This window comes from Rhipicephalus microplus, unplaced genomic scaffold (genome assembly GCF_043290135.1).
Source record: "Rhipicephalus microplus isolate Deutch F79 unplaced genomic scaffold, USDA_Rmic scaffold_366, whole genome shotgun sequence".
Lineage (NCBI taxonomy): Eukaryota > Metazoa > Arthropoda > Arachnida > Ixodida > Ixodidae > Rhipicephalus > Rhipicephalus microplus.
The window spans coordinates 22,501-32,500 of record NW_027464932.1 but is presented as its reverse complement, the minus strand read 5'-3'; the positions used below and the strand labels follow the sequence as shown (position 1 = coordinate 32,500).

The 10,000-nt window shown below is 60.2% G+C and overlaps 2 non-coding genes across 2 annotated transcripts; both read right to left on the bottom strand.

Annotated features, from left to right (window-relative positions):
* Positions 1-54: 54 nt before the first annotated feature.
* LOC142794051 (5.8S ribosomal RNA) lies at positions 55-207 on the bottom strand. The gene has a single exon (XR_012892033.1). It is a non-coding gene; the product is annotated as a 5.8S ribosomal RNA (ribosomal RNA).
* Positions 208-1,926: 1,719 nt separating this feature from the next.
* Positions 1,927-3,741, bottom strand: LOC142794046 (small subunit ribosomal RNA). Its single transcript, XR_012892028.1, has one exon. It is a non-coding gene; the product is annotated as a small subunit ribosomal RNA (ribosomal RNA).
* Between the last annotated feature and the right edge of the window lie 6,259 nt (positions 3,742-10,000).

The following is a 10,000-nucleotide window of genomic DNA, read 5'->3' as shown; positions in this document are numbered from 1 at the left end:
CGAGTCGACGGCTCACGTTCCCTTGTGCGCCGAAGGCTCTCTTGATATGTGATCCGACCCTCAGACAGACGAAGCCAAGGGAAGACCCAAGGCCGCAATGTGCGTTCAAAGAATCAGTGCTCAGTGTGTCCTGCAATTCACACCAAGTCTCGCAGCTGGCTGCGTTCTTCATCGACCCGAGAACCGAGTGATCCACCGCTTAGAGTCGTGAAAAAGTGTTTGTTCAATTCCGTACAGTCAAAACCAAACGTTTCTGGCACTCGGCCAAACAGTGGCCAAGAAGGGCGCTTTTCAGCGCACGCTTGGACTCCAAAACTCTGCCGCGCCTTTTTCGGCTGCCGCAAATCGAGCAAACGGTGTGTTTCGGACGGCGTTTCGCTTCCGCTACTTGCGAGTGCTTTCGTGGTCCACCCCTCTATAAATACTCGGGAGGCGTCGAAGCCGGTTCTCCAAGCCGGACCCGTAGGTATCGTTGTGTGCTCGCTCTCATTGGCCCGCCTAACCAGAAAATGCCTGCGGTACACCCATTTGGATAAGAGTGCACGCAGATGCGGGCCTCGACGGCTACACATTTCCTCGGGCGGCCGCCTCCCGGCCTCCGTGGAGCGCGGGATGCACGGTCCCATCGACAAGCCTCTCCCGTTTTTACCGTGGCGTCGCGGTTCACCACGGCGGGCGGGTCGGTCTCCTCCGCATAAAAAGGGGGACCCCCGCTTTTTGTTCCACGAAATCGCACAAGCTTTTTTCGCATCCACGGTTTGCCACCGCACACCAAAATGCCGATCCGGCTGCCTACTTTAGCCAACAGGTGGAGCCAGGCGCGCCGTACTTGCGCGGCACTTCCCACGTCCACCGAAGTCGGTGCCAAGGACCACTTTCGGCGCCGGAGCCGCGTACGAGCCTACTCGAGGCGGAAGAACGAAGCCAGCAAGGGCCTGGCCGCAAGTGCGTTCAATTGTCGGGACGTCCAAGTCCCTCGTTCTTCCGTGCTTCCTCTTTCGGCAAGTCGTTGCGGCACCTTCCCAAAGCGCGCAGACCCGCTAATCGCGACGAGCGCGACGTGGCCGTGCCGCCTTTCCCTCGGCAGCAAGCAAAACGCCTGGCAACGTCGACGCTCCCCTAACCGCGATCTCGCACCGTGTTTCGTGTGGCGAATTCAAAAGCCGGCCGGCGCTGCTGCAACCATTACGGTCGGTACGCATACGCCGCGGAGGGCGGGACGGTCATCGGAGCGTGCGGTTCCTCCATCGAGTACTGCGCACCTCGGCCGTCGCATCGCCGTGCCATGACCGGCCGCGCGTCAACGCGAACCGGTGCCAGCGAGATCCCTCGCCTGCAAGAACCGACCGGCAGCCTCCGTCACCCGAGGACGCGGAGGCGCTTGCCGCGGACGGCGGGACGGTATGCACTGGTGCACAGCGGACCCGTCACATCGCCAGTTCCTTGACCGACCGCCGACGCTTGTGCCGTTCCTCTCGTACTTGGCAGTCGCCGCGCGATTGTCGGGTCTCGTTCTTGCACGCTCGAACGGTCGGGAGGGCACTCGGCTGGCGTTTCGGGAACGCGCAGCCTCGCCTTCTACCGACGTAACCACGACTCGCCGTTCGCGCTCCGCCGCTCCTGTTTACAGTACTAGGCGGTCCCGCAGCGGTCGGGTCGCGCATTTCGAGCGCTTCGAGCCACGGTGCAGTGGCGGGTCGAAAGCCGACCTATGAGTGCGTTGCGCCGTTTGTACCCGCGTCCGCCACCTGGCCGACCGTCCAAGGTCGCGGTGTTGGCGTCCGCTGGGCGCAACAATTTGTCACGGGGTGCCGCTCCACATTCAGGCAGCCCCGTGGGGAAAAGCCGACCCCGCGTCCAAACGGGGTCAGCGGCAGAAAGTGTCGGGCGCAGACGCAGCTGAGGCGCTCACCCTTCACAATCCGTTAATGATCCTTCCGCAGGTTCACCTACGGAAACCTTGTTACGACTTTTACTTCCTCTAAATGATCAAGTTTGGTCATCTTTCCAACAGACCGGCGCAACCGAAAGGCCGCGCCGGACATCGGTCCGAAGACCTCACTAAATCATTCAATCGGTAGTAGCGACGGGCGGTGTGTACAAAGGGCAGGGACGTAATCAACGCGAGCTTATGACTCGCGCTTACTGGGAATTCCTCGTTCAAGGGGAACAATTGCAAGCCCCTATCCCAATCACGAAAGAAGTTCCACGGGTTACCCAGTCTTTTCAGACAGGGATAAAGACACGCTGCTTCCTTCAGTGTAGCGCGCGTGCGGCCCCGGACATCTAAGGGCATCACAGACCTGTTATTGCTCTGTTTCGTGCGGCTAGGAGCCGCTTGTCCCTCTAAGAAGGTTGTAAGGTGCTGGGAACCCCGCACCTATTTAATAGGCTAGAGTCTCGTTCGTTATCGGAATTAACCAGACAAATCGCTCCACCAACTAAGAACGGCCATGCACCACCATCCACCGAATCAAGAAAGAGCTCTCAATCTGTCAATCCTCCCAGTGTCCGGGCCGGGTAAGTTTTCCCGTGTTGAGTCAAATTAAGCCGCAGGCTCCACTCCTGGTGGTGCCCTTCCGTCAATTCCTTTAAGTTTCAGCTTTGCAACCATACTTCCCCCGGAACCCAAATACTTTGGTTTCCCGGAAGCTGCCCGCCGAGTCATTTGAGTAACTCAGGCGGATCGCTGGTTGGCATCGTTTATGGTCAGAACTAGGGCGGTATCTGATCGCCTTCGAACCTCTGACTTTCGTTCTTGATCAATGAAAACATTCTTGGCAAATGCTTTCGCAGTAGTTCGTCTTGCGACGGTCCAAGAATTTCACCTCTAGCGCCGCAATACGAATGCCCCCGTCCGTCCCTCTTAATCATTACCTCGTATTCCAAAAACCAACAGAACAGAAACGAGGTCTTGTTCTATTATTCCATGCAAGTTTATTCAGGCGACTCGCCTGCGTTGAGCACTCTAATTTTTTCAAAGTAAAAGCACCGGCCATCTCGAGGCACACAATGAAGTGCACCAAGAAAGAACCGGCATGATGTTCAGTCCGAGCCGTCGCATCGGGTAGATGCACTACTCGTCTGGAACTGAGATCCAACTACGAGCTTTTTAACCGCAGCAGCTTTAGTATACGCTATTGGAGCTGGAATTACCGCGGCTGCTGGCACCAGACTTGCCCTCCAATTGATCCTCGTTAAAGGATTTAGAGTGTACTCATTTCAATTACGGGGCCTCAAAAGAGTCCCGTATTGTTATTTTTCGTCACTACCTCCCCGTGCCGGGAGTGGGTAATTTGCGCGCCTGCTGCCTTCCTTGGATGTGGTAGCCGTTTCTCAGGCTCCCTCTCCGGAATCGAACCCTGATTCTCCGTTACCCGTAACAACCATGGTAAGCAAGTAACCTACCATCGAAAGTTGATAAGGCAGACACTTGAAAGAAACGTCGCCGGCTCGTGGCCATGCGATCAGCACAAAGTTATCCAGAGTCACCACACAATACGGGCCGAAACCCGATCGATCTTGGTCTAATAAAAGCACCCGTTACCCAAAGGGCTCCAGGCTCACTGCATGTATTAGCTCTAGAATTGCCACAGTTATCCAAGTAGGAAGAAACGATCTAAGGAACCATAACTGATTTAATGAGCCATTCGCGGTTTCGCCTTATTTCGGCATGTACTTAGACATGCATGGCTTAATCTTTGAGACAAGCATATGATTACTGGCAGGATCAACCAGGTAATCGTTCGACTGCGCGTCCGTCCTCGCCCTCGGCGGGCCGGACGCAGTCTGTGTGCGGCGGAGGCCACCTTCAGGCGCCCCAACACGCTTATTTTGCACTCCGAGATGACGGCGTTCGAGCTCGCTACGGCACAACCTTCCCGAAAGACGAGTGGGAGCCGTGCGGCAAGAAGCACGTTCATGCTCGCTCTTTTTCGTTGCATCGACTCGGTCGCGCCGTGCGGGTTGCCCAAGCCCGCTGCACTGTCGGTGGACCGGCCGGAACTAGCAACGGAGCCGAGACTGCAAAGCCGCCAGACGACGGGTCACGCCCGCGTCTTCGGCGCTTTCGCATCTGAATCGCCCGAGGACGACACGGAACACACCTCGATATCGTGGTAAAACGGCACCGTCCGACAACCAGCCCCTAACGCATCAAGCGGATGAGGCTGCAGACGACTGCCGTGGATTCCCCTGGAGCAGACCCGAGGACACGCTTGACGAGGCCGAAGCCCGCCGCATATCAGACACCCGGTCGCTTTCGCGTACGCCGCTCACGAGAACCCCCACATAATAGCAGCGATAAGTACCCAGACCTCCTTGGGCCCTAATACGAGCGTACTCGAGAAAATTTCACCGCGGGTGTGCCCCGAAACGTGTGGCATGTTGAGCGTGCCACAAGTCTACGTCGCTCTCAAACCCGCCGAGGTCGTAGAATTTGCGACCCTACTCACGAAATTCCCACCGAGGATACGGCCGCAAACGTACCGCACCTTGGGTAGGCCACGAGTTTGTGCAACACTACGCTGACGGCACAGCACCGAGGTCGTGCGCGCACGCACGGGAAAATTCCGCCGCGGTTTCTGCCGAAAACGTGAGGCACCACGACTCTCCGCAAGTTCGCGTCGACTGCGAAAGACCGAAGTCGTGAACGACGTGTCCGCTACTCGCCGCCGACACGCTGGACACCAAACGTACAACGACTCGACGGCGTCGTAGAGGCCCACGACGCGGTTTTCCTTAACGACGTCTCGGCGTGGCACCGACAGGTTAGAACGGCCGACCAACGTTCCCTGTCCGCCGTTCGGCTCAGTCGAAGGGCTCGGCGACTTCGGCAACGCTGCGAAGCCGCACGGTGACGCACGCCATGTCCCCATTTTTTTTTTCTTTCTGCGTCTGCCGGGGTGCCCCTATAATAGCAGCGATAAGCACCCAGACCGCCGTGGGTCGCTCGCCCCGGCTGACGTGGTTTTTCGTACTCCTGCGGCGGTCGCCGTCAAGCACGTCCAAATACGCTACTTTCGTGGGCGCATTCACGCTCTTTCGCTTCGCCGGAGTGCCAGCACTCACTCTGCCAAAAACGGCGAACATCCGAGCGGCGGTTCCCACTTTTGCGTCGGCGTCGCAAACCCCGCCCCGGCAGACGAGGTTTGCCGTACTCGTGCGACGGTGGCCGGCGGGCACGTCGAAAGACGCCGATATCGTGCGCGAATTGGCGCACCTTGGCTTCACCGGAGTGCCGCCACTGACTCCTCCAAAAACGGCGAAGATCCGAGCGGCGCTTCCCACTTTCGCATCGGCGTCCCGAACTCCGCCCCGGCTGACGCGGTTTACCGTACTCGTGCGACGGTCGCCGGCGAGCACGTGGAAAGACGCCGATATCGTGCCCGAATCGGCTCCGTTCGGCTTCGCCGGAGTGCCAGCACTGGCTCGGCGAAAGACGACGAACATCCGAGCGACGGTTCTCACTATTGCGTACGCGTCGCAAACCCCGCCCCGGCAGACGCACTTTGCCGTACTCGTGCGACGGTCGCCGGCGAGCACGTAGAAAGACGCCGATATCGTGCCGGAATCGGCCCCGTTTGGCTTCGCCGGAGTGCCAGCACTCGCTCGGCCAAAGACGACGAACATCCGAGCGACGGTTCCCACTATTGCGTACGCGTCGCGAACCCCGCCCCGGCAGACGCGGTTTGCCGTACTCGTGCGGCGGTGGCCGGCGGGCACGTCGAAAGACGCCGATATCGTGCACGAATTGGCGCTCCTTGGCTTCACCGGAGTGCCAGCACTCACTCGGCCAAAAACGGCGAACATCCGAGCAGCGGTACCCACTTAGCCGTCGGCATCCCGAACTCCGCGCCGGCTGACGCGGTTGCCGAGCTCGTGCGACTAGCGACCGCGAACGCGTCTCGCGACGCCGCTTTCGTGCGCGGCTCCCATTGCGACCTGGGTTACCCGAGCTCGACCAGCAAAAAAGAAGGTCGAAAATTTTTTTTTTTTTTCTGCGTCTGCCGGGGTGCCCCTATAATAGCAGCGATAAGCACCCAGACCGCCGTGTGTCGCTCGCCCCGGCTGACGTGGTTTTTCGTACTCCTGCAGCGGTCGCCGTCACGCACGTCCAAATACGCCACTTTCGTGGGCGCATTCGCGCTCTTTCGCGTCGCCGGAGTGCCAGCACTCACTCTGCCAAAAACGGCCAACATCCGAGCGGCGGTTCCCACTTTTGCGTCGGCGTCGTAAACCCCGCCCCGGCAGACGCGGTTTGCCCTACTCGTGCGACGGTCGCCGGCGAGCGCGTCGAAAGACGCCGATATCGTGCGCTAATTGGCGCTCCTTGGCTTCTCCGGAGTGCCGCCACTCACTCCTCCAAAAACGGCGAAGATCCGAGCGGCGTTCTCCACTTTCGCATCGGCGTCCCGAACTCCGCCCGGGCTGACGCGGTTTACCGTACTCGTGCGACGGTCGCCGGCGGGCACGTCGAAAGACGCCGATATCGTGCCGTAATCGGCCCCGTTTGGCTTCGCCCGTGTGCCAGCACTCACTCGGCCAAAAACGGCGAACATCCGAGCAGCGTTTCCCACTTTCGCATCGGCGTCCCGAAGCCCGCCCCGGCAGACGCGGTTTGCCCTACTCGAGCGACGGTCGCCGGCGATCACGTCGAAAGGCGCCGAATTCGTGCACGAATCGATGCTTCTTGGTCTCGCAGGAGGGCCGCCACTCACTCCTGCAAAAACGGCGAAGATCCGAGTTGCGCTTCCCACTTTTTCGTCGGCGTCCCGAACTACGCCCCGGCTGACGCGGTTTACCGTACTCGTGCGACGGTCGCCGGCGGGCACTTCAAAATACGCCGATTTCGTGGGCGCATTCACGCTGTTTCGCTTCCCCGGAGTGCCAACACTCACTCTGCCGAAAGCGGCGATCATCCGAGCGGCGGTTCCCACTTTTGCGTCGGCTTCGCAAACGGCGCCCCGGCAGACGCGCTCGTGCGACGTACTCGTGCGACGGTCGCCGGCGAGCACGTCGAAAGACGCCGATATCGTGCTCGAATCGACCCCGTTTCGCTTCGCCGGAGTGCTGCCAGTCACGGCGCAGAAAACGGCGAACAAGTGTTTTTTTTTTTTTTTTTCCTAGAATTTGTGTTATAGAAGGCACAATTGATATCGGACGATAATTTTCAACTTTATCACGCGCACCGATTTTCGTGTAGAGGTTTGCAAGTTTATGGGAATTTCTCCACTTGGAATAATGCGATTTAGTAGTACTACGAGAACTTCATGGATGTACTCAAGGGTACGGGGCAAGTCAGTTACGTCAACACCTGCAGATTTTTTACACTTCAAACTGAAAATTGTTGGTTGTGAGTCCTCGTGTGATATTAAAGGCCGATTCGCTAACACATAGAACAAAGAAAGAAAGGAAGAAAAAACGCCCGCGCTCGCTCAAGAAACCTGGGTTCGCAACAAGTGGCAACAACAAGCAACCGAGCGAGTGCGCCAAAACCCGTGGCGGCCGAACAAACGCGAAGTCCCAACCGCGTCAGCCGGGGCGGCACGGGACAGGAAAAATCACTTCAGCCGGGGCGGCGGGGCACCGAATAAACCTCGTCACCTCGTCGCAGGATAAAAGAGGAAACAAAAAGTCTAAACAGCGTCTGCTGGAGCGAATGCGTAATAAAACAACAACAACAACAAAAAAAAAACACCCGCGCTCAAGAAGTCTGCAATCACCACAAAAGGCGACTGTGACCGAGCAGCGTCAGCCGGGGCCGTGCGGAAACGGAAAAACCGCGACTACCGGGGCGTCGAGGCACCGAAAAATCCACTTCAGCCGCGGCGAAAAAAAAAAACAAAAAGAAAGACGGAGGGGGGGGGGGAACCACGTCTGCCGGGGCGAAGGAAAAAAAAAAACGCGTCTGCCGGGGCGAGCCCGGGTGCGGCACCACCGGGAAAACTGTGGCAAACAGACATGGCGATCGAGTGAGTGGGCCGCCAGCCAGGCTCAGCCAAAAAGTGCAAAGTCCGAACTGCGTCAGCCGGGGCGGCAAAAACCACGTCAGCCGGGGCGGCGCAAAAAACCGCGTCTGCCGGGGCGGCACGAAACCGCGTCAGCCGGGGCGGCGCGAAAACTGCGTCAGCCGGGGCGAAAGAAAAAAAAAAAAAACGCGTCTGCCGGGGCGAGCCCGGGTGCGGCACCACCGGGAAAACTGTGGCAAACAGACATGGCGATCGAGTGAGTGGGCCGCCAGCCAGGCACAGCCGAAAAGTGCAAAGTCCGAACCGTGTCAGCCGGGGCGGCAAAAAACCGCGTCAGCCGGGGCGGCGCAAAAAACCGCGTCTGCCGGGGCGGCACGAAACCGCGTCAGCCGGGGCGGCGCGAAAACTGCGTCAGCCGGGGCGAGCCCGGGTGCGGTACCACCGGGAAAACTGTGGCAAACAGACATGGCGATCGAGTGAGTGGGCCGCCAGCCAGGCTCAGCCAAAAAGTGCCAAGTCCGAACTGCGTCAGCCGGGGCGGCAAAAAACCGCGTCAGCCGGGGCGGCGCAAAAAACCGCGTCTGCCGGGGCGGCGCGAAAACCGCGTCTGCCGGGGCGGCGCGAAAACTGCGTCAGCCGGGGCGAAAGAAAAAAAAAAACGCGTCTGCCGGGGCGAGCCCGGGTGCGGCACCACCGGGAAAACTGTGGCAAACAGACATGGCGATCGAGTGAGTGGGCCGCCAGCAAGGCTCAGCCAAAAAGTGCTAAGTCCGAACTGCGTCAGCTGGGGCGGCAAAAAACCGCGTCTGCCGGGGCGGCACGAAACCGCGTCAGCCGGGGCGGCGCGAAAACCGCGTCTGCCGGGGCGGCACGAAACCGCGTCAGCCGGGGCGGCGCGAAAACTGCGTCAGCCGGGGCGAGCCCGGGTGCGGCACCACCGGGAAAACTGTGGCAAACAGACATGGCGATCGAGTGAGTGGGCCGCCAGCCAGGCACAGCCGAAAAGTGCTAAGTCCGAACTGCGTCAGCCGGGGCGGCAAAAACCGCGTCAGCCGGGGCGGCGCGAAAACCGCGTCTGCCGGGGCGGCACGAAACCGCGTCAGCCGGGGCGGCGCGAAAACTGCGTCAGCCGGGGCGAGCCCGGGTGCGGCACCACCGGGAAAACTGTGGCTAACAGACATGGCGATCGAGTGAGTGGGCCACCAGCCAGGCTCAGCCAAAAAGTGCTAAGTCCGAACTGCGTCAGCCGGGGCGGCAAAAACCGCGTCAGCCGGGGCGGCGCAAAAAACCGCGTCTGCCGGGGCGGCACGAAACCGCGTCAGCCGGGGCGGCGCGAAAACTGCGTCAGCCGGGGCGAAAGAAAAAAAAAAAAACGCGTCTGCCGGGGCGAGCCCGGGTGCGGCACCACCGGGAAAACTGTGGCAAACAGACATGGCGATCGAGTGAGTGGGCCGCCAGCCAGGCACAGCCGAAAAGTGCCAAGTCCGAACTGCGTCAGCCGGGGCGGCAAAAAACCGCGTCAGCCGGGGCGGCGCAAAAAACCGCGTCTGCCGGGGCGGCACGAAACCGCGTCAGCCGGGGCGGCGCGAAAACTGCGTCAGCCGGGGCGAGCCCGGGTGCGGCACCACCGGGAAAACTGTGGCAAACAGACATGGCGATCGAGTGAGTGGGCCGCCAGCCAGGCTCAGCCAAAAAGTGCCAAGTCCGAACTGCGTCAGCCGGGGCGGCGCAAAAAACCGCGTCTGCCGGGGCGGCGCGAAAACCGCGTCTGCCGGGGCGGCGCGAAAACTGCGTCAGCCGGGGCGAAAGAAAAAAAAAACGCGTCTGCCGGGGCGAGCCCGGGTGCGGCACCACCGGGAAAACTGTGGCAAACAGACATGGCGATCGAGTGAGTGGGCCGCCAGCAAGGCTCAGCCAAAAAGTGCCAAGTCCGAACTGCGTCAGCCGGGGCGGCAAAAAACCGCGTCTGCCGGGGCGGCACGAAACCGCGTCAGCCGGGGCGGCGCGAAAACCGCGTCTGCCGGGGCGGC